General features: G+C 44.5%; 1 protein-coding gene across 20 annotated transcripts in view; it reads right to left on the bottom strand.

Annotated features, from left to right (window-relative positions):
* LOC138759021 (receptor-type tyrosine-protein phosphatase S-like) overlaps nt 1–23,284 on the bottom strand; it is a 449,917-nt gene that overhangs the window by 238,626 nt on the left and 188,007 nt on the right. Inside the window, exon 1 of one of the 20 annotated variants that reach the window (XM_069928798.1) lies at nt 13,924–14,020. The exons of the other annotated variants lie outside the window; for them this stretch is intronic. The gene's annotated coding sequence lies outside the window, so the exon portion shown is untranslated. Of the gene's footprint in view, nt 1–13,923; nt 14,021–23,284 lie in introns of those variants that run through there. 20 annotated transcript variants of the gene reach the window in all.

Here is a 23,284-nt window from a genome sequence, read left to right as displayed (position 1 = left end):
AATTCCACCTTCATTTCGTTACTTATTATTAATTAATGTGAATTAGTGTGTCATTTAACATCTTGCCCAATAATGAAGAAATATTATGGTTATATGAAAATTATGAACATCAAGCTGTTTATTGTCAATATGATAAATGTGTTATATTTGTAGGAGGGTGTGAATGTGTGTGGGATGTAGTGGGTGGCAGAAATAAATTACAACCAAGTTAAAAATTAAAGTCTGCAGATGCGGTGACTGTCATAATAATAAAGTGCTGGACAGAGCCCAGATCAGAATATTAGGTGTTGTTCCTCCAATTTGCGAGTGGCCTCGGTTTCGCAGAGCACGAAGCCATGGACAGATCCATCGGTCTGGGAATGGGGCGCGGAAGTGAAATTGTTAGCCACTGGGAGTGGAGAGCGCGAAGACACTCAACAAAGCAATCTCCCAGTTTGCATCCAGTCTTGCTGATGTAGAGGAGGCCACAAAGGGAGCACAGGATGTAGTTGATGACCCCTGCAGATCCAAGAGTGAAGTGTTGCATGAACAATGGTGTGAGAAGAGGTGAAAGGCTCAGGCCCGAAATGCTAGTTATATATCTTTGCTTCTGATGTGCAGTGAACTGGAATTCACTGTCTATGTATTGGTCAGATGGCTGGCTCCTCCCCTGGCTCCACCCACACCTACCCCAATATAAATCCTGGGTTTCCCACCTTACCTCAGATTCACCTGAGGACTATTGTGTCTACCGGCTATTAAAAGCGTGTTTCTACTCCTCACTTGTCTCTGAGTGCATTTAGTCACGTTACACACTGCTTGACCTGCTAAGTTTCTCCAGTATTTTTGTGTAATAAAATTGTGACAGGTCCTTGCCTGGAAAATCCAGGGAGGATAAAAGATGGAGAATGAACTTAGATGTGTTAATATGAGGCCATTCAGGCTTTGTTCCTGCCAATCCAGAAACAACTTGCATCACTGGTTTAATTTCCAAAGTAGTACAATGACCTTTTCTCCAATTTAAAGGTCAAACTGAGCATTGCTGAACCAACGAGATGTGATCTGCTTTATTCTCCTCAAAGAACGTTTTCTGGATTTTGGATCTAAGCATGAGCTATGGGTGTGAAAATTAAGCAATAAAGTCATTGCATTACAAAATCTGCAACACAAGTTCTTGGGAAACTTTTGCAGTGGGGTTACAACACAGTTTGTATTTCATTACGACATGGAAGGATGCCATTTTGTCCATTACACTGATGCCAATGCACTAGTCAATCTCTTCCCCCCACCTCATTTATTTCCCTGGACCTACTTCTCTAACACATGCCCATTAACATCTGTCTGGTTTTCCTGCCACGAGGAATAACTATCTGTGGCCAATTTTACCAGGCCACCAGCTCATTTTTTTTTCTGATGCAGGAAGAAACCAGAGTCCTCAAGGGGGGATTTCACAGGATCACGGGGAAAATGGGCAAACTCCAAACAGACAGCAACTGGAGAAGGTCAGGGTTCGACATGAGTCACTGGAGCTGCAAGACTGTTGGCTAAACTCAGTATCACAACGCCACTCCCCAATCCCACCCCCCCCCACCCAAACCCTGCTTCAGGAGACATCCTTCTTTTCGTTATGAGCAACACAATTTGCTCATCTCAATCGGTTGGTTTCTGCCTCTAAACAGGACTAACATTGCATGGGGTGCCACTTTATGAGGGATTTAACAAAGTTCATTACGTGAAGCGTTACAAGTGACTCACTACCTGACATCCCTATCAGCTACAAGTCAGGAGTGTGACTGAATACTCTCATTCTGCATGGGCGAACACAGATGCAAAAACACTTATTGTCAGAGTACGAACATGACATCACATACAATTCTGGACTCTGTGTGGCTGTGGGGGCTGCTAAAGCGCTGAAGCCAAATCTATGGACATTCGGTGACTCTGGGGGCACTCTCTTTTCCTTCTCTCTCTCTGACTGTAAGAGGTGCTTAGGCAATTCCTGCCAGTGATGAATCTGTCTGCCTTGCAGCTGGCAAAAAGAAATTTCATTTAATGTGACACTGTTTTATTCCTATGACAATCTTGATTGAGACTACATGCATTACTGGTCTACAGTGGTTGCAGAATGTTTTAACTAGAACCATAGAACTATACAGCACAGAAAAAGGCCCTTTGGCCCTTCTAGTGAATGTCAAACTATTATTCTCCAGAGACCTACTGACCTGCACCCCCACCATAGATCTCCATATCTCTCCAATCCACATGTGATGGAACACGGTACTGGGGGCATGTCTGGGTATGTCCTCACTGGGCTGGGCAGGCTGGCCCGCCTTCTGTGCCTGTAGCTGATCCCCTAAAAAAAGCTGAGAGCCCTAGTCTTCTCCTTCATACCCGCGCTGGACGTGAGCCAGCAGCTAGGAGGGTGGGACTAGGAGGGTGGGGATTTGCTATGGCATGGACTAGTAGGGCCGAACTGGCCTGTTCTGTGCTGTAAGTGGTTATATGGTTATATGTCTGGGTCTTCTGATCAATAAAGCCTTTGACTCTTGCTTTGTGTCTGCGAGTGGTCATTGATCGCGCCACACCATGTACCTAACCAAATTCTTCTTAAAAATTAAAATTGAGCCGACATAAGACTTCAGCTGGCAACATGTTCCACATATCCACCACTTTCTGAGTAAAGAAGTTCCCCCTAATGTCCCCCCTAAACCTATCTTCCCTAAAGGGCGGCATGGTTAGTGTAGCGGTTAGCGCAAGACTGTTACAGCACCACGATTGGGATCAGGGTTTGAATCCCACACTGTCTGGAAGGAGTTTACATGTTTTCCCGGGTCCGTGTGGTTTTTCCCATGGACTCTGGTTTCCTCCCACCATTCAAAACATACCGGGGGCTTGCAGGCCAATTGAATGTAATTGGGCGGCTCAGGCCCATGGGCCTTTTACTGTGCTATCTGCCTAAATAAATTAAATTGAACTTTTCCCCTTTCAGCCTTAACCCATGTCATCTGGATTGTATCTCACCTACCCTCAGTGGAAAAAAGCCTATCTACACTTACTCTGTCTAGACCCCTTATAATTTAAATAGCTCTATCAAATCACCCATCATTCTTCTATGCTCCAGGGAATAAAGTCATAATTTGTTTAACCTTTGTTCCTGAAGGCAACATCTTAGTAAATCTTCACTGTACTGTAAAATAAATTGCAGCAACTCACCTTAACAACTTTAACAACCTCCCAGCTTATGGCCTCCAACACCAAGAATATGACTGCTCTCTTAAGTCACGCACCAGTCTGGCCAGGTTTCCCTCATCAACGCCAAGTCTAAACCCTGTAACTTGGTGACCCACCAGCATTAGGAGAGCAGCTTCACTCAAAGAACTTGCAGCCATTGAAGAAGGCAGCCCATTCCCTGCCGTCATCTCAAGCGCAGTTAGGGATGGCGAGGATAAAGTGGCTTTTGCAGAGATACCCAAACCCAGTAAAAAATAAATGAATTAAGCAAACAGGTTCAGAGTCTTCCTTCATTTCAATGGAGAGTAATTACTGTAAGGGGGAGCTAAGTTTTTTTTAAATTAGACACACAGCACAGTAATAGGGTCTTTTGGCCCACGGGCCGATGCTGCCCATTTACAAACCCCTCTTCATCCCCCATATATCTTTGAAGGATGGAAGGAAACCTATGCAGACTTAAGGTGTACAACCTCCTTACACCCAGCGTGGGATTCGCTGCAACTTGAGTTGCTGGTGCTGTTAGCGTTCTAACCATTAAGCTAACTGCACCACCCTAGTTTTCACATCACTTTTACTTGTTTTAATTAAATTCAAGTTTAAATTTATTTTATTTTAAAATAAAAATACATTTTAAAATATTTAATGGGTAAATTAATTTTTGATGTCTTTTGAATTGTTTTGAATTCCTATGCATATTAATAACACAAGCAAGCATTGAATTTATTTGACAGCTTTGACAGCAGGGGTTAAGCCTGGGGGAGGGGATTAACTTGTTGTCAAAGCCTTTTCTGTGGGAGTGTTCGCTTTGGGCCTTGTGGTATCAAAAACAAAAGCGCAGAGGTTCAAGAGAAGGATCTTGGGGTGGGGGGGTTGGGAATTTTTTTTACACACAAGAGACTGATTGAATCTGGAACTCACTGCCAGAGGAGATGGTGGATCACAAAACTCAAAACGGTCAACCAGTTTACCTATCTCGGCTGCACCATTTCATCGGATGCAAGGATCGACAAGGAGATAGACAACAGACTCGCCAAGGCAAATAGCGCCTTTGGAAGACTACACAAAAGAGTCTGGAAAAACAACCATCTGAAAAACCTCACAAAGATTAGTGTATACAGAGCCGTTGTCATACCCACACTCCTGTTCGGCTCCGAATCATGGGTCCTTCACCGGCATCACCTACGGCTCCTAGAACGCTTCCATCAGCGTTGTCTCTGCTCCATCCTCAACATTCATTGGAGCGACTTCATCTCCAACATCGAAGTACTCGAGATGGCAGAGGCCGACAGCATCGAATCCACGCTGCTGAAGATCCAACTGCGCTGGGTAGGTCACGTCTCCAGAATGGAGGACCGTCGCCTTCCCAAGATCGTGTAATATGGCGAGCTCTCCACTGGCCTCCGAGACAGAGGTGCACCAAAGAAGAGGTACAAGGACTGCCTAAAGAAAGCTCTTGGTGCCTCCCACATTGACCATCGCCAATGGGCTGATATCGCCTCAAACCGTGCATCTTGGCGCCTCACAGTTCGGCGGGCATCAACCTCCTTTGAAGAAGACCGCAGAGCCCACCTCACTGTCAAAAGACAAAGGAGGAAAAACCCAACACCCAACCCACCAATTTTCCCTTGCAACCGCTGCAACCGTGTCTGCCTGTCCCGCATCGGACTTGTCAGCCACAAACGAGCCTGCAGCTGACGTGGTCATTACCCCTCCATAAATCTTCGTCCACGAAGCCAAGCCAAAGAAAAGTAAAGTGGTAAAATTCCCGGTATCCACAATTCAAGCAACTGGCAAAAAAATGTTGAGAAAGTAAATAAACATTAAAACATAAACGAATGTTTAAAATTGTAAAAGTAAATGTTTTCTGAAGCAACACACAAGCTCTTGGTGAAGACGGGAGCAAACATTCAGCTAGCAGAGCGACCCAGTCGTGCCCCGCCCACAGCAGGTGTTTGAATAAAGATTCAATAAAGTTGTGTTTGAATAAAATGGTGGTTCTCAGGATGAAGAGCCGGCTGATGACACTTGATTCTGGGGCATCTCTCCCAAAGTGTCTCCCTATCCCTGCCCATTAAGAGTCTTTATCTTTATTAGTATTAAGTGTATTACTAAGGCTTTATCGGTAAACTTGGGGGAGAGGATTTAATTATGATGGTGGCACGGTTAACATAGCAGTTAGCACAATGCTGTTAAAGCGCCAGCAACTGGGGTTCGAACTTAAATTTAAATTTTGTAAATTATGGGAATTACCTGATTAAACTGAACATTACATTATTAAAGACTACAATACTGATTTTTTTTAAAAATGACTTTACATTTTGCACTTTTAAACAGTTTATTCTTAATGCAGGTGTATTAGTTAGGCATCCGAAGAGTAAGTCTCAAGCAACTGGAAAATTGCATCTACCAGTTCCTGTAGGTTCCGGAAATTGGGGGTTTTACTTTACTATGTTTAAGAGACTTTTACACAGGCATTGAAATCGGGAAGGTATTGAAGGAAGAGTTCTAATGCTCATAAACGGGATGAGAATAGAAGGCCAAAGCAGTTGGCATGGATGTAAAGCACTGAAGGGCTGTACAACTCTGTGCCTCTACAAGTAGTTCACAGAAAATTCCATGAGGCCTCATCGATCAGAGTGTAGCTGGTTCTCTTCAGAAATTGCTGCTTCAAAGATACACACCAGGGAACTGTGCTGCCAGGAAATTCAGGCCACGATTCATTTCAAAAGTGAGATAAGCACTTGGAGGAGAAGAAAGGAGTGAAAGAGTATGGAATCAAGAATAGACAACATGAGGGAAAGAGGCATCTAGTGTGAAGCTCAGACGCAATCTTGAGCCTGTGAAGTGGTCTCCTGCAAGATGCTTGCAAGGGCTAGTCTGTGGGTAGCCCTGTTGCATCTGAAGAGTGACTACTTTCCCTTTGAACGGTAGAGAGCTCTGTTTATTCATCAGACTGCTTAAGATTGACTGCAGGGTGAGATGCTGCTGCCTGAGTCGATGTTCAACACCTTGTGATCATCACAGAGAAAGTTAGGATCACCATTAAACAAGGAGCAACTTAGCTGTCCTGTTGCTTCTCTCCTTCTAGTTCTTCTTCTGATAGAGTCATGAAGCCATACAGCAGGGTAACAGGCCTTTGGCCTAACTTGTCCATGCTGCCTGCTAGAGCTGGTCCCATTTGACCCATATCCTTCTGAACCTTTTCTTTCCATGTACCCATCTAAACATCTTTTATATATTATTTGGTAAACACCTCAACCACTTCCTCAGGCAGCTCGCTCCATGTTCTCACTATCCTCTGAACCCTTTTGATTTTTCCTGTTCTTTTGTGGAAGTGCCTGAAGATCGAGGTAACTCCTTTCCACTCTGGTGTTCATCATGGGTGTGAATTCTTTCAAATTGGAGGGCCCATGATACCATACACAACAGCCCTACACAGCAGCTCAAGACCCTGGTCCAATGGCACAGAGGTCCAAGACAACATTGGTTCTGCCAAGGCTCCAGCCTTTCCCGTGGCTGAGAACGTTACAAACACCTCACCTGAAACCTTTTTGAGTGCCTCACTGTCACCCCTTAATATGTGGTTAAGATTGTAGTATTCATGTATCGTTGCAGGGATTGCTTCACTGCTTCTCTCTCCACCCTCCCCTGCTTTTCGCCAAGTACAGTGGTAAATTTCACAGATCTGGTTTAATTCACATCAAGCTCTCTGAATAAGTACTGTCACTCAGATCTCACAACGCACTTAATTTAAAAAAGCACCGGACAATAAACATACAGAGCCGACAATTTTCTTCCTGGAAATGTCAAGGATCCAGTTCCTAACCCACGATCCACCCTCTACAATGAACCAGCGCTCCATAAAAGGACGCTTCTTCATTTTCCGAGCAGGCACTCTGTCTGTTTAATTAAATGGAAAAGCAAGGGAGCAGAGCACAGAAGATTGATGTCAGCTCAGGTCCTCCCTCATAACCCTTACATCCACTTCAATTATTAAGAAGCTGTCACAACATTCCATCCTGTATATCGCCAGTTAACCATTTCTACCTCTATCAGCTGCTGGTCAACTGTGGCTGAATCTGGGACTTCATTTCACACCCAGCCCCACCGCACCCCCTCTGCCTGAATGGTCAGCAGGTTAAAAAGCAGCTGAGGAAGGAAAGAGATGGTTGACATTTCAGGCAAGGCCCTGATGGATTACTTTTTCCTTCATGTAATTATTATTATATACATGGAAAGCAATTATAGCATGCTGCCATGCAGAAGGACTTGGGAGCGCTTATGCATGGATTGCAAAAGGTTGGTTTGCAGGTGCAGCAGGCTATCAAAAAGGCAAATGGAATGTTCGCCTTCATCTCTAGAGGGACTGAAGAGGAGCAGGGAGGTTATCTTGTAACTGTACAAGGGCACTGGTGAAGCCACATCTGGAGTACTGCATGCAGTTCTGGTCTTCTTACTTGAGGAAGGATGTACTGTCTTTGGAGGCGGTGCAGAAGAGGTTCACCAGGTTGATTCTAGAGATGAGGAGTTTAGCCTATAAGGAGGGATTGGGCTGTCTGGGACTCTACTCGCTGGAATTTAGAAGAATGAGAAGGGATCTTACAGAAACACATAAAATTGTGAAAGGCATAGATAAGATAAAGGTAGGTAAGCTCTTTCCTTCAATAAGGGAGATTAAAACTAAGGGACATAGCCTTAGATTCAGGGTAATAGATTTAGGATTCAAATGAGGAGGAACTGCTTTTCCCAGAGGGTGGTGAACCTATGGAATTTGCTGCCCATTGAAGCAGTGGAGACGACCTCAGTGAATATATTTAAGGTAAGGATGGATATATTTTTACAAAGTTGGGGAATTAAGGGAAATGGGGAAAAGGCAGGTAGGTGAAGACAAGCCAAACCCCAGATCGGTTATGATCTCAGTGAATGGCAGAGTAGGCTCGACGGGCCAGATAGCTGACTCCTCCTCCTGGTTTCTTATGTTCTCATGTAAAGGATTCCCTTACATAGCTTGAAGAACAGTAGAGAATCTCAGGCCAGTGTTTTCATAGTCATAGACAAAATGCAGCTCATAAACTGGCCCTTTGGCCCATTCTGTCTATGCTGACCATTGAGTGGTGCTCAATAATAATCTCCAAACAATACCATTAAAAATAAAACCAAATATTGGTCACTGCTGTTGGTGAACTCATGTACAAATTGGCAGGCTAAATTTCCACAATGACGTTAATTCAGAACCTTTTCATGGGATGCAAAACATTGCTTGTAAGTCTACGAATGGCACGATCCACAAAGAACATCTCTCATTTAGTCAGGCTTGGTGATCAGCACAGCCAAACTGAGAGCGCCAGAAAACTAACATGAGAGTGTTTGATGCAGGGATTCCACAGACTGCACAGCCAGTGGCAGGCTCTCAGTTGTGGTATAATTAATAGTTAACTCCATCAAATTCACATAATCTCCTGCAGAATCATTTTCAGCTGTAGGCAACTCCATGGCATGGAATCTCCTTGTTCACTCTGGGTGGTGCATCTGCTCAGTGGGAGATAGAGACACTGTCCGTTGGTTCAATTTGTAAGTGAATGCCAATTGGGAGAGCTGCCATTGGTCTTGTTTTCAGTCTCTTTTGTTCATGTATTTCAATCCTCTCCAATTTGGACTTGCTCTTCATTCACATTGAACCAATCAAAGAAGTGAGACAGATGATGTGTGTCGCTCAGACGCAACTGCTTTAGCACCTCATCAAAATGAACAATCATTCAGGCGAGTGGTGACAAACAGCTCAATATAACTACGGATACAATCAGTACATGGAGGATGATTGACTGCTCATCTTGATGGAAGTATCAATGCCCAAGGTCTAATTGAATAGGCTCAATCTCTGCTTCCTCCTGAACTGTTCACACGAGTTTAAAACTGTTTAGGGGTGGCTCAAAGACTTTGATCGCTAGAACTGGAGTTTGGACAAGTTCCTCCTTGCAATTGGATGTACTGGAGTTTGGTGATAACCAATGATGGACATAGATTCTCTGGACAAATTACTAACATGGATAGCCTTGATGAAAAAAAAATTAGCATCTTATCAGTAGAAGCAGCCTTGTGTTTAAGGTCCAGATATAAATACACATACAGACAAACAATACATATGCAGGACAAGTATTTCATCTCTACAAATAAATATTGTTTTGTACATATGAGAGTCTTGGATGGCTAGTGTGAGCAGTTCCTATGGTCATTAACATTCTCACTGCCCATGGGAAGAAGATGTTCCTCAGCTTAGATACTCCTGTATCTCTTGCCTGATGGGAACAGCTGAAATATGCTGTGTGCAGGGTGGAAAGGGACCTCAATGATTTTGCATGCACTCTTCAGTCAACAGTCCCGGTAGATCACTCTTATGGTCCTGTGAATTGACTTTCTGATCCATTTCTTTGCAGCAACCACCATAATGGTGGCTGGTAGCCTTGCCTGCTTCAGACTTCTCAGGAAGTGCAGTTGCTGTTGCCTTTCCTGACAAGTGAGGAGATGTTGAGTGTCCAAGATAGGTCACCAGTTAAATGAATGAACTCTAAGGAACTCGATGGTCTTCACTTTCTCTATTACAGAGTTGATGCTGTGTAGTGGAGGGTAGTCATTCCAGTCCTCCTGAAGTCCACAATCATCTGGTCCACATTTAGATCCAGGTTGTTATTCTTGCACCATTTCATGAGATTTTCCACCTCTTCTCTGTCATGCTTCTCTTGTTGCTGTTGAGGCCAACTGCTGTTGTGTCATCTGCAAAGTTGGTGACTCTGTTGGAGATGGATCTGGCGAAGAATATGGCAGCACCAGTAAAATAAGAATGATAATGAGGAATTGTTATTACTTCTGGTACAGTAAAGTGACCTGGAACCATAAGGGGTTATTAAAAGGCAAATAATATTGAAGGGGCACTCTCATCCGTTTAGATATGAAAGAGGAGGCTTGATAAGTACATGGAAAAAGCTGAGTAAATCATCCGAAGTCTGACTGTGTCCTGGAGCCACTCTGCACTGATGGAGTCCTCCTGAATCATCATTAACTTAGCTTGGAACTAATCTTATTAAAGAAGACTTCCAAAGAACCTGCAATGCTAATTTAATTTGAACAAGGAACAAGAATTTGGCTTAGAAAATAAATAGCCACTTAAGTAAACTTTAGATGAGATGACTTAATTGGAAGCCTGGATCAATTCAATTCAGCCCATTATATCAATGAGATTTAATGCACTGGAAACCGAGTTGGTTTGCTGAATTCATTGAAATTCATTCCCAGTACAACTAAAATAGGACCTTCCAAGTGCAGTAACACTTCACCTATGAATCTGTGGGTGTCATCTACTGCATCTGGTGGTCCCGTTTTGGACCTCTCTACATCAGAGATACCGGCTGCACAATGGGAGATCGCTTCATTGAGCACCTTCGCTCCGCCCGCAACAATGGCGTGGATCAACTATTTCATATCCACGCCCCACTCCTGCACTGACATGTCTGTCCATGGCCTCATGCACTGCCAAATCAAGACCACCAGTAAACTGGAGGAGCCACAAATGATAACCCATCTGGGCACTCTCCAACCAGGTAGCATTAACATCCACTTCTCTGGTTTCTGTTAGCCTCTCCTCTGACTCCTTCTCTTTCCCACCCCGCTATTTCCCTTCCTCCAGCTCCCCAACCCCTTCCCTCCACTCAGAGAGCAATTTTCCCTCCGTGACCTCAGATTTTCTTCTCTCTTTTATCCACCTCTGACCTCTTGCTGTGGACTCGTGCTCCTCCCACCACCATTTTATTCAGGCATTTATGCCTGCATTTTGTTCAGACCTTGATGAAGGGCTCAGGCCCGAAACATTGGTTATAAATCTTTAAGCTATGCTACATTAGAGAATGCTGCATACCTTGCTGAGTTTCCCCAGCAATTTTGTGTCAACTAAAACAGTCGGCCTATTGGTCTCCCTTTATTGCAAGATATGTCTCTGTGATGATTGACACTGTGCATCTTGCACTGTTACTCCACATGTTTTTCTGCTGTCTGTCAACTTTAAGTCTAACCAATGGTTCTTGGAGCAAATCTCAGTATATTGATATAAATCAATGCTCTTCAAACATTTTCTTTCCACTCACATACCACCTTAAGTAATCCCTATGCTGTAGATAAGGGTTTTGGTAAGTGAGTGGAAAGAAAATGTTTGAAACCCACTGTTTTAATTGTACCCAATTGACTCATTAGGTGTGCGGCTTTGTAACTCCAAAGAAAATGACAATTTTTCTCAAGCAAAATATTTCAGTAGCAATTGGGTCGAGAGCAGTGGTTCTCAACTTTCCCTTCCCATTCACATACCACTTTAAGTAATCCCTTACTAATCACAGAGCACCGATGGCATAGGGATTACTTAAAGTGGTATGTGAGTGGAAAGAAAAAGTTTGAAAATCACTGATATAAATGTACAAAATTTCTGGAGAAACTCAGCAGGTGCCACAGCATCCATCGGAGACAATATACATAACCAATGTTTCGGGCTTGAGCCCTTGGCCAAGGTGAGAAAGGAAAAGCAGGCTGGCACCAGAAATAGAATGGTGGGGTCAGGAGGAGGAACAAGGGGCAGAGGGAGGAGCACAGGCCAACAGCCAAGAGGTCCATAGGTGGACATGGATAGGATATTGATAGTTTCCTTTCTCGAGGGTAGTTAGTGAGTCTCCAGAACTGGGAGCCATCCGGAGTGATGGATGCTACTCTTCCTTCTGCTTCAACTTGCAGGGAAACAGACAGAACATCAATGAGTGCATGGTCCATGCAAGTTCCTGGACAATTTAAAAAAAATCTTTATTTATGAGCTCCTGGACAATTTTAGACTAACTGAAGGAGTCAAGGAAGCCATTTTTGTTCTCTCTGGAATTTCTTTGCTTCTTCCACAAGATCAGATAGCAATGGAGAGATGTGGGGAGCAAGGTTAATGGTGGGGAATTGAATATAATTCTCCCACTATCATGATTCTATAGATCAGAAAGCCATTTCCTAACTGCCATCTTTGATGTTTTGAAATTTAAATCCTTCATCAGAATTTTATTTTCTCATTTATCAACTGAGAGTCTGTCTTTAATATTCTGTCTTTAAAATCCCTCAGATTTTCCACAACATTATCTATGTTCAAATACAGCAAGTTAACAGGCCTCCCTGGCCCACGAGCCCATGCCGCCTAATTACAGTAATTGACCTACAACCCCCGGTACGTTTTGAAGGACGGGAGGAAACTGGACCCCCCTCCCTGGGAAATTCATGCAGGCATGGGAGTATGTACAAACTCCTTACAGGCAATGCCTAATTTGAACCTGGGTCACTGGTGCTGTAGCAGTATTACGTTAACCGTGCCACCCCAAATCCTCAATCAATGGTGTCAATGCTTTTTCCACACTGATTGACGCTGTTGCTTCTGCCATCTTTCAGCCCATTCCACCACAGAGTGGAGAAAGTCTGATTTGTCAGATATGTCAAACTGTATCTACAGAAAAGTACAAAATGCAATCTGCTTGTCCCTACACATTTCATGTCTTATGAAAGAAATTGGGAGGGTGAGGTGATGGGGGGATATTTTCACACACATTGGAGTATAAAACACTCTGCAGACACCATGGTTGAAGTAAAGCACAATGTTGGAGAAACTCAGCAGGTCAATATTTTATATTGCAAACGTAAAGATACATAACCAACATTTTGGGGCTTGACCCTTCATCAAGGTGTGAGCAAAATGTATAGGCAGTCGCCTGAATAAAATGGCGGGGGAAGGGGCAGGGGGAGGAGCACAGGCCCACAGGCAAGAGGTCATAGAGGGAGGGCACCACAACAAACATGGCTCTGTGAAAGGAGAGGGAAGGGGATATAGAGCTGGAGGAAAGGAAACAGAAGGACAGGGAAGAGGGGGAGTGGTCTAGCAGTAGGTGGCATGGTTAACGTAAGGCTCTTACAGGGCCAGCAACCAGGGTTCGAATCTGGCATATTCTGTAAGGAGTTTGTATGCTTTTGAGTCTTTGTGGGTTTTCTCTGGGTGCTCCGGAGTCCCTCCTCCTTCAAAACATATACTGAACTGCATGAGCACATGGGCCAAAGGGTCCGTTACTATGCTATATGTCTAAATTTTAAAAACATTTAAAAAGTTGATGTTAATTCCATCCAGTTGGTGAGTATCCAGATGAAATATTAGGTGGAATCTGGATTGTACGACCTGGAGTGGATATTCTCATATTTAAGAAGCATCTAGTCAAGACATAAACACTGCTGGTTAATCAGATTAATGTAGATGGATCCAAAGGATAGCATGGGGCTGGTGGGCTGAATGGCCTTTTCCTGTGCTGTTTGATTCTAAAGCTACGACTCAATCAGCCCAAGATCGAATCACCCAGTTGGATCCATAAAATCCAGCTATGAGCATTGGAAATCATTTTTTTAAATGCTTTCAATGGAGGAAAAATCTCCTTCAAACATTGGTGGCAGGTTATTTCCCACATCCTTCAGCCACCTGTACATTGGATGTGCTCTGCAATAGCACAACAGTTGGCTACAAACTGAGTACAGAGAAGCAGGGATCTACCAATAATCACAGGCTCAGTATATCTCAAGAGAGATCTGGCAGGTTTTCATTCTCTAGGTGGTTGGTTTGTCAAGATCAATCTTCACATACAGACTAAAAATAATCTAAAGACTCACTCTCTAAGAAAGGGTAACGAAGAAGGTCTTTTCAACCTGAACACATGGAGGTGAGATCAAGGTGATATTTTAAAATTATCTTTCACTTTCAACTGCATTTTTGTGATCTGTTTCCAGTCCTGCTTGTACAACTGTTGCTAGTGTCCTCATAAGTGCCACTACACTAACTTGCGGTTATGACATCAAGATTGACTAAAGGTTTGTCTAGGGTTGGGAGGGTTAGTGAAAGTGTGGGGGAGAGTGCAGGGGTGCATGTCAATTGGGAAGGTGCATAGAGATGAGGGGAGAATGCGTGGGAGATATTGGGGAGGGTGTAGGGCCGGGAGGGTGTGGAGGAGTGCTGGAGAGGGTTTAGGGTGGTGTGTAAATTTATAAGGTTGGGTATCGTTGTTGCGGAGGCTGTGAGGTGGTGTGTACTGTCAGGAGGGTGTGGGGGGATGTGGCAGAGGTCAAGGTGCAGTGTTGTTTGGAGAGGTGTTAAATGGTGTTTAGGGTCGGAAAGGTGTGAGAGGTGATGGTGAGGGTGTGGTGGGATGTGGTAGGGTATTAGAGAGGGTGTAGGGTGAAATGTAGAGTTGTGAGGTGGTTTAAGTTATTGGGGAGGACGTGAATGTGTGTACAGTTTGGGAGGATGTTCAATGGTCTGTGGGTTGGGGAGGATGCGTAAGGTGGGGAGGGCGTGAGATAGTGTGTAGGGTGGGCAAGGTATGTAGTGTGGGGAAGGTATGAGAGTGGGTAGGGTGGGGAAGGTGTGTAGGGTGAGGAAGGTGTGTAGAGTGGAGAAGGTGTGAGGTTGCATAAGGTTTGAGGGTGCCTAGGGTGGGATAGGTGTGTAGAGTGGAAAAGGTGTGAGGCTGCGTAGGGTGTGGAAGGTGTGTAGAGTGGGGAAGGTATGAGGGTGCGTAGGGTGGGATAGGTGTGTAGAGTTGGGAAGGTGTGAGGGTATGTAGGGGGGGAAGGTGCATAGAGTGCGGAAGGTGTGAGGGTGTGAAGGGTGAGGAAGGTGTGCAGAGTGGGGAAGGTGTGAGGGTGCGTAGGATGGGATAGGTGTGTAGAGTGGGGAAGGTGTGAGGGTGTGTAAGGTGGGGAAGGTGCGTAGGTTGGGGAAGGTGTGTAGAGTGGGGAAGGTGTGAGAGTATGTAGGGTGGGGAAGTTGTGTAGATTGGGGAGGGTGTGAGTTGGTCTGTGGGTTGGGGATGATAATGAGATGGCATGTATGGAACTTTGGATTCTGTAGATGTGGGCATCATTTCCACCTTCAGAGCTCAGCCTAGCTGTAGGTGACTGTAAAAACCAGATGCACTCCTGGATGTCAAGGATAGTCACATTAGGACCAGGTGTTCAATCAAACCAGTGACTGGACTAGTGACAGGAAATAACTGGAATTAAAGTCAGAGCATAGCACTGAGAGCAAACCAATGTGAATTATTAATCAGTGAGGAGCGGTGCACTTTTGAAGATAAAGAAACCTTTGATAAAAGCCAAGAAACAAAGTGATGAGCAGAGCTGATGCAGGAATAAGAGAACAATCCTTTGAACATGCTCCACTGATCTTCCTGCTAAAGTCTCCTGAGTGGGAACTAGTCTCACAACAGCTGAGTGTTGCTGGCAAAGCTCTCTTTTTCAGCTCATTCCTCCATGCCCTGGGCATTTGGGCTGAAGCTGAGCCTAACTCTGTCAATGCTGCAGAACTGAGACATGGTTGGTGTAGCGGTTAGTGCAACGCCTTTACAGAGCCAGTGATCGGGACTTGGGTTCGAATCACGTGCTGTCTGTAAGGAGATTGTACTTTCTCCCTGTGTTTGTGTGGGTTTTCTCCAGGGGTTCTGGTTTCCTCCCACCCTACAAAATTATACTGGACTCATAGGGCCAAATTGGCCTGTTACTGTGCTGTATGTCTAAATTTTAAAAAAAATTACAGGATGCTTTTAAATGCCAATTTGACCTGCAACAACTGCGTACTCCCACATTTACAAGAACATTAAAAGTCAATGCACACTCCTTGGGATTGTGAATTCAGATCTGCTGCATTATTAATCCAGGTCTGGAAGTTAAACAACCACGGCCGTTTAGTATCATCCATTCCTTTTCTTTGCATTCTAAGAGCATTCTGGTTGATGGTATTACTGCCTGGTATGGAGGTGCCAGCGCTCAGGACAAGAAAACACCCCAGAGGGTTGTTAACTTAGCCAGGGGCATCACGGGCATCAGACCGCTCCATTGGGGACATCTGCATGAGGCAGTGTCTTAAGAAAGCACCCTCTATCCTCAAGGACCCCCACCAGCCAGGCCATGCCCTCTTCACTCTGCTACCATCGGGGAAAAGAGTACAGGAGCCTGAAGACAAGCACTCAGCAGCACAAGGACAGCTTCTTCCCTGCTGTCATCAGATTCCTGAATGATCAAAGAACCGAAGACACTGCCTTACTTTGACCTTTCGTGCATTATTTTTATAAGGCGGTTTAAGTGAACGTTTGCACTGTGATGCTGTGGCAAAACAATAAATTTTGTGACTTGTTTGTGACAATAAATTCTGATTCTGATCACTGACTTGGTCTGCCAGACGGGGTACATGAGGCAAGCAGGTGAATTAGCAAGCATGCGTGAAAAGCCTTAGATATCTAAAACTCACCTAGCTGATGATGACATTGGTGTGGCAGATAAACCGTGTTGACAGATGATGCCAGGAAAAGCAATGGCCAAGTTGTCCCAAGCAGTTCCATTACACTACTCTTCATATTCTGTGACAACAACCCATTCAGTGACCTGCTTGATATTTTTTTTGTAACAACAAAAGATGTAAATACTATTTGTAATTTTCATAAGGGCGGCACAGTAGTAGTTAACGCAACACTATTATAGCTCTTGGGTTCGAATCCCGCGCTGGCTGTAAGAAGTTTGTACGTTCTCCCTGTCTCTGTGTGGGTTTCCTCTTGGTGATCCGGTTACTTCAAAAATGTATGGGGGGAGGGGGGGTTACTCGTGGGCTGGAAGGCCCTGTTACCATGCTGTATATTTACATTTAAAATTTAAATTAAATTTAAAAGTTACGGTTAAATTTGAGATCTCTCAGTTCACGCAATGAAAAGATGGATGACTGAGGCACCTCATTAAGATGCATGCAGTTTTGAGACTGCCTGAAGCCACTGGTATTGTTTCACATGCATCTGCAATCTCGAGGACAGAGTGAAGCTCAGAAATTCATCTCTTAAGCAAAAGGGGCAGTTGGTTTGTCAGTATGTGGGGATGATTGCAGGCAAAATCTTCGCTAGGATTCTACTAAATAGAATAATACCTAGTGTCGCTGAGAATATTCTCCCAGAATCACAGTGCGGCTTTCGCGCTAACAGAGGAACCACTGACATGGTCTTTGCCCTCAGACAGCTCCAAGAAAAGTGTAGAGAACAAAACAAAGGACTCTACATCACCTTTGTTGACCTCACCAAAGCCTTCGACACCGTGAGCAGGAAAGGGCTTTGGCAAATACTAGAGCGCATCGGATGTCCCCCAAAGTTCCTCAACATGATTATCCAACTGCACGAAAACCAACAAGGTCGGGTCAGATACAGCAATGAGCTCTCTGAACCCTTCTCCATTAACAATGGCGTGAAGCAAGGCTGTGTTCTCGCACCAACCCTCTTTTCAATCTTCTTCAGCATGATGCTGAACCAAGCCATGAAAGACCCCAACAATGAAGACGCTGTTTACATCCGGTACCGCACGGATGGCAGTCTCTTCAATCTGAGGCGCCTGCAAGCTCACACCAAGACACAAGAGAAACTTGTCCGTGAACTACTCTTTGCAGATGATGCCGCTTTAGTTGCCCATTCAGAGCCAGCTCTTCAGCGCTTGACGTCCTGCTTTGCGGAAACTGCCAAAATGTTTGGCCTGGAAGTCAGCCTGAAGAAAACTGAGGTCCTCCATCAGCCAGCTCCCCACCATGACTACCAGCCCCCCCACATCTCCATCGGGCACACAAAACTCAAAACGGTCAACCAGTTTACCTATCTCGGCTGCACCATTTCATCAGATGCAAGGATCGACAATGAGATAGACAACAGACTCGCCAAGGCAAATAGCGCCTTTGGAAGACTACACAAAAGAGTCTGGAAAAACAACCAACTGAAAAACCTCACAAAGATAAGCGTATACAGAGCCGTTGTCATACCCACACTCCTGTTCGGCTCCGAATCATGGGTCCTCTACCGGCACCACCTACGGCTCCTAGAACGCTTCCACCAGCGTTGTCTCCGCTCCATCCTCAACATCCATTGGAGCGCTCACACCCCTAACGTCGAGGTACTCGAGATGGCAGAGGTCGACAGCATCGAGTCCACGCTGCTGAAGATCCAGCTGCGCTGGATGGGTCACGTCTCCAGAATGGAGGACCATCGCCTTCCCAAGATCGTGTTATATGGCGAGCTCTCCACTGGCCACCGTGACAGAGGTGCACCAAAGAAAAGGTACAAGGACTGCCTAAAGAAATCTCTTGGTGCCTGCCACATTGACCACCGCCAGTGGGCTGATAACGCCTCAAACCGTGCATCTTGGCGCCTCACAGTTTGGCGGGCAGCAGCCTCCTTTGAAGAAGACCGCAGAGCCCACCTCACTGACAAAAGGCAAAGGAGGAAAAACCCAACACCCAACCCCAACCAACCAATTTTCCCTTGCAACCGCTGCAATCGTGTCTGCCTGTCCCGCATCGGACTGGTCAGCCACAAACGAGCCTGCAGCTGACGTGGACTTTTTACCCCCTCCATAAATCTTCGTCCGCGAAGCCAAGCCAAAGAATGTGGGGATGTGGAAGCAGACCTTATTGTCCATCCCAAATTGCTCCTGAAGAGACAAACCACAACCCATATGCAAGATAAAACTGTAGATGCTGAAGGTCTGAAATCAAGACTGTTAATGCTAACTGTCAACTGTTAATGTTCACTGTTACCTAGCAAGTCAGGCAGAGTCTGTGCTGTGCAGGGAGAAATAGTGGCAGGTTGATGATCTCTTCATTAGCGCTGATGGCGCCAACCACAGTGGTGGGGTCCAAACTCAGCTTTTGTGCACTGAAGGATGAAGCATATTTCAAAGTCATCCATAATCTGCTAGGTGGAGCAGCATCAGTGGGGGGTACTGCTAGGGTAACCATGCCATATCTGGAACTGGCTTCCAGAACAAGCATGTACTATTACGACATTCAAAAGATATCTGGATAGGGAAAAAAAATCACAGAGAAATGCTGGAGGAACTCAGCTGGACTTGTAGCGTCCATGGGAGATAAAGATGGGTGGAACAGTTGGCCTGGCGGTTAGCACAATGCTTTTACAGAGCCAGCGATTGGGACTGGGGCTCGAATCCCGCGCTGTTTGTAAGGAGTTTCTATGTTCTCCCTGTGTCTGCGTGGGTTTTCCCCGGGGCCCCGGTTTCTTCCCACCATTCAAAACTTAGCGGGGGTTGTAGGTTAATTAGGTGTAATTGGGCAGCATGGACTCGTGGGCCGAAATGGCCTGTTAACCATGCTGTATGTCTAAATTTAATTTAATTTAAAGATATATTTCAGATGTTTTGGGCCTGAGCCCTTCTTCAAGGTATAAGCAAAAAGCAGGCAGGTGTCTTAATTAAAGACAAGAGATTATATGGATCAAATTCAGGAAAATAGGGCTAGCCCATTGGTCACCATAGCAAGTTGGGCTGAAGAGGCTGTTGCATAGGCTCTATGTCTCCATAACTGACTTAAGGGATGGAATAATCTACAGCTCCTATCCTTCAGGAGAGTGGGAGGAAAAAGGTCCCTCCCTCACTTTTATTTCCTATTCTGACATTCAGTTCATCAGGCCAAGTCTGAGGGTTGGAGTGCTATGTCATTTTTGCTATAAAGTTTCCTTACCTAGAAGCAACTTGCTCTAGTCAGAAAGTTATGAGTCTATGATTTCTCTGTTGTTTGAGAATGTCACAGAATTGAGTGAATCCAAATTAAGATGAGGCATTTTCCAATAATTACTTTTTTAAATTTAGAGAAACTGTACGGTAATGGGGCCTTCCATCCTACAAGCCTCTGCTGCCCACAAATACATCTATTAACCTACAAACCCCGTATGTTATAAACAAGTTCTCCTGGATAAAACTGTTGATAAGCCCTTAGTCTTCTCACTGACAGCTGCCTTGGTCATGATACAGTAAAATCCCCGATATCTGGAATTCAACCGGCAGCCTCAAGCAACCGCCTAAAAAAAATCACGGAAAATAAACAGGTAAAAAAATACGGGTTTAATGTCGGAGTGCCTCACTGTTAGTTTGCCACATCCACGCAGCATGCAATCACAACTGGAACATTCATTCATCTGGCATCGACCAATCCCCATGGGTGCCGGATATCAGGGGTTTTACAGTAAATAATCCAGGTTTCCTTCGAAAGGCATCATTGAGCATGGGGTTGCTGCATTCCACTGCTCAATATCTGCATGAAGATGGCTTAGTGTCTAGACATTCTGGTGTCAGCAGTATTGCAGTTGCCAAATGAAGTCCAGTAAACACCTCTTTATGATGCATCTATATGCAAATACACTGAGTTTGTCCAATCCCAATCAATATTTTAGAGGCAGGGAAAGACACAATAAGTGGCTGAAATATTAACAGAATGTAACAGCACAATAAAGAGTAGCTCCCATCATCCCTCAGAGCAAATAACGGCTGTTTTACGTTGATTATATGGTAGGAGTTGTCAACAAAAGGAGAGAATGACTTGACCCAACAGAGTATCCTTTTGTTTAGCTGAGCGTGTGTCTATGGCAACCCTACCTGAACAACATGACTCACCGAGTAAAATACATCTATATGTGCAAATTAACTTGGCATATATCGTAATAAAGTCAAAAAGTGAAGTTTACACCACATTTTAGGTTACAAGCGCACAAAGGGTTTCAGATTCCCATGATTAAATATGTAAACAGAATTATAGATAGTGCATCCATTTACAGTTGTTACAGACTGGTATTCCTGATGAAGGATTCAAGCCCAAAACGTCGACTGTCATTTTCTTTCCACGGATGCTGCGTGACCTGCTGAGTATTGAGTATTGTGTATTGTTGCTCACTTTCATTTACAAGCTCTACAACCATGTACTCACCCACACTTGAAGGACACTGTTTGGTCTGCTGAGCTTCTCCAGCATTGTGTGTGTGGTTTTTTAAAATTCTAATATTCCGTTCACTAGGCCAAGTTATTTATTGCCTGAGGCTGGAGAACACTTGCTGTGAAGCTTACTTAACCAGAAACAGGTTAAACCAGAAAGTCTGCAGATGCTGGGCCCAAGGATAACTGTTGCAGAAACTAGGCTGCATCCATCGGAAGCAAAGCGTATACCTGACAAAATACTCAGGCCTGAAACGTTGGTTGCCCTTTGCTTTCGATGGATGCTACGTAACTTGCTGAGTTTCTCCGGCAAATTTTTTTGTTTTACCTAGAAGCGGCCTTACTTCTGTCATTAGGTCACGAGGTCAAATCTACTCCACAGACATCAGATTTATTTTCAGAGTAAATACATGACATCACATAGACCTCTGAGATTCCTGTTCCTGCAGGCGAGGCAGAATGACCACTTATTGGCAGTGCAAAAAAACACTGTAGTCAAGAAATAACGAAATGTGAACAATTGAGTGTGCAATACAGAGAGGGGAAGAAAACAATAAAGCGCAAATGTAAGAGTCCTTAACATAGGAACATAGGAAGTAGGAACAGGAGTAGGCCAAAAATGGCCCATCGAGCCTGCTCCGCCATTCAATACGCTCATGGCTGATCTAATTTATGACCTAACTCCACCTACCTGCCTTCTCCCCATATCCCCAAATTCTTCTATCATGTAAACATTTATCTAACTGAATTTTAAATATGTTTAATGAGGCAGCCTCAATCACTTCCCTGGTTAGAGAATTCCAAACATTCACCACTCTCTGGGAAAAACTATTTTTCTTCATCTCTGTCCTCAGTCTACTCCCCCGAATCTTAAGACTGTGTCCTCTCGTTTTAGTTTCCCCGGCCAGCTCAAAAAACCTTCCTACATCTATCCTATCCATACCCTTCATAATCCCATATGTTTCTATAAGATCTCCTCTCATTCTTCTGAACTCGAGCAAATACAATCCTAGATGATTTAATCTTTCATCATAAGTCAACCCCTTCATCCCAGGGATCAACCGAGTAAACCTCCTGGGCCGTCTCCAAAGCCAGTATATCCTTTCTCAAATATGGAGACCAGAGCTGGACACAGTACTCCAGGTGCGGTCTCACCAGTACCTTATACAGTTGCAACATTACCTCTCTACTCCTGAATTCAATTCCTCTAGCGATGAAGGCCAACATTCTATTTGGCTTCTTAATAACCTGCTGCACCTGCAACCTAACTTTTTGCGATTCATGCACAAGCACTCCCAAGTCCCTCTGCACAACAGCATGCTGTAGTTTTTCACCCTTTAAATAATATTCAGCTCTTTTATTTTTCTTGCCAAAGTGGATAACCTCACACTTACTAACACTGTACTCCATCTGCCAGACCTTTGCCCACTCATCCAGCTTAACTATATCCCTCTGCAGACTCTCCACATCCTCATTACAATTTGCTCTTCCACTCAATTTGGTGTCATCCGCAAACTTGGCTACACCACATTTTGTCCCCTCCTCCAAGTCATCAATGTAAATGATGAACAGTTGTGGGCCTAACCCTGACCCCTGCGGCACCCCACTTACCACTCTCTGCCAACCTGAAAAACTCCCATTTATCCCGACTCTCTGCCTCCTGTCAGACAACCAATTTTCAATCCAGGCCAATATACTTCCCCGGACTCCACTTTCCTGTAACTTACTGAGAAGTCTCTTGTGCGGCACCTTATCAAACGCTTTCTGGAAATCCAAATATACAACATCAACCTGTCCCCCTCTATCCACCGCACCCATTATATCCTCAAAGAATCCTAACAAGTTTGTCAAACAAGATCTTCCCTTTCTAAAACCATGCTGTGTCTGCCTGATTGAACCCTTACGTTCCAAAGGTTTCACTATTTCATCTTTAATGTCGGCTTTAAGCATTTTTCCAACTACAGACGTCAAGCTAATTGGCCGATCATTTCCAGTCTCTGCCTACATCCCTTCTTAAAAAGTGGCGTGACATTTGCTGTCTTCCAGTCTGCTGGGACCTGCCCAGAATCCAAGGAATTTTGGTATATGACTACCAATGCATCAACTATAACTTCTGCCATTTCCTTCAGAACCCTTGGATGCATATCATCAGGACCAGGTGATTTGTCTGGCTTTAGTCCCATTAGTTTCTCCATCACTACTTCCTTTGTAACAACTATTTTATCAAGGCCCTCCC

Source organism: Narcine bancroftii, chromosome 3 (genome assembly GCF_036971445.1).
Source record: "Narcine bancroftii isolate sNarBan1 chromosome 3, sNarBan1.hap1, whole genome shotgun sequence".
NCBI lineage: Eukaryota > Metazoa > Chordata > Chondrichthyes > Torpediniformes > Narcinidae > Narcine > Narcine bancroftii.
This window is presented reverse-complemented; position numbering and strand designations above follow the sequence as displayed.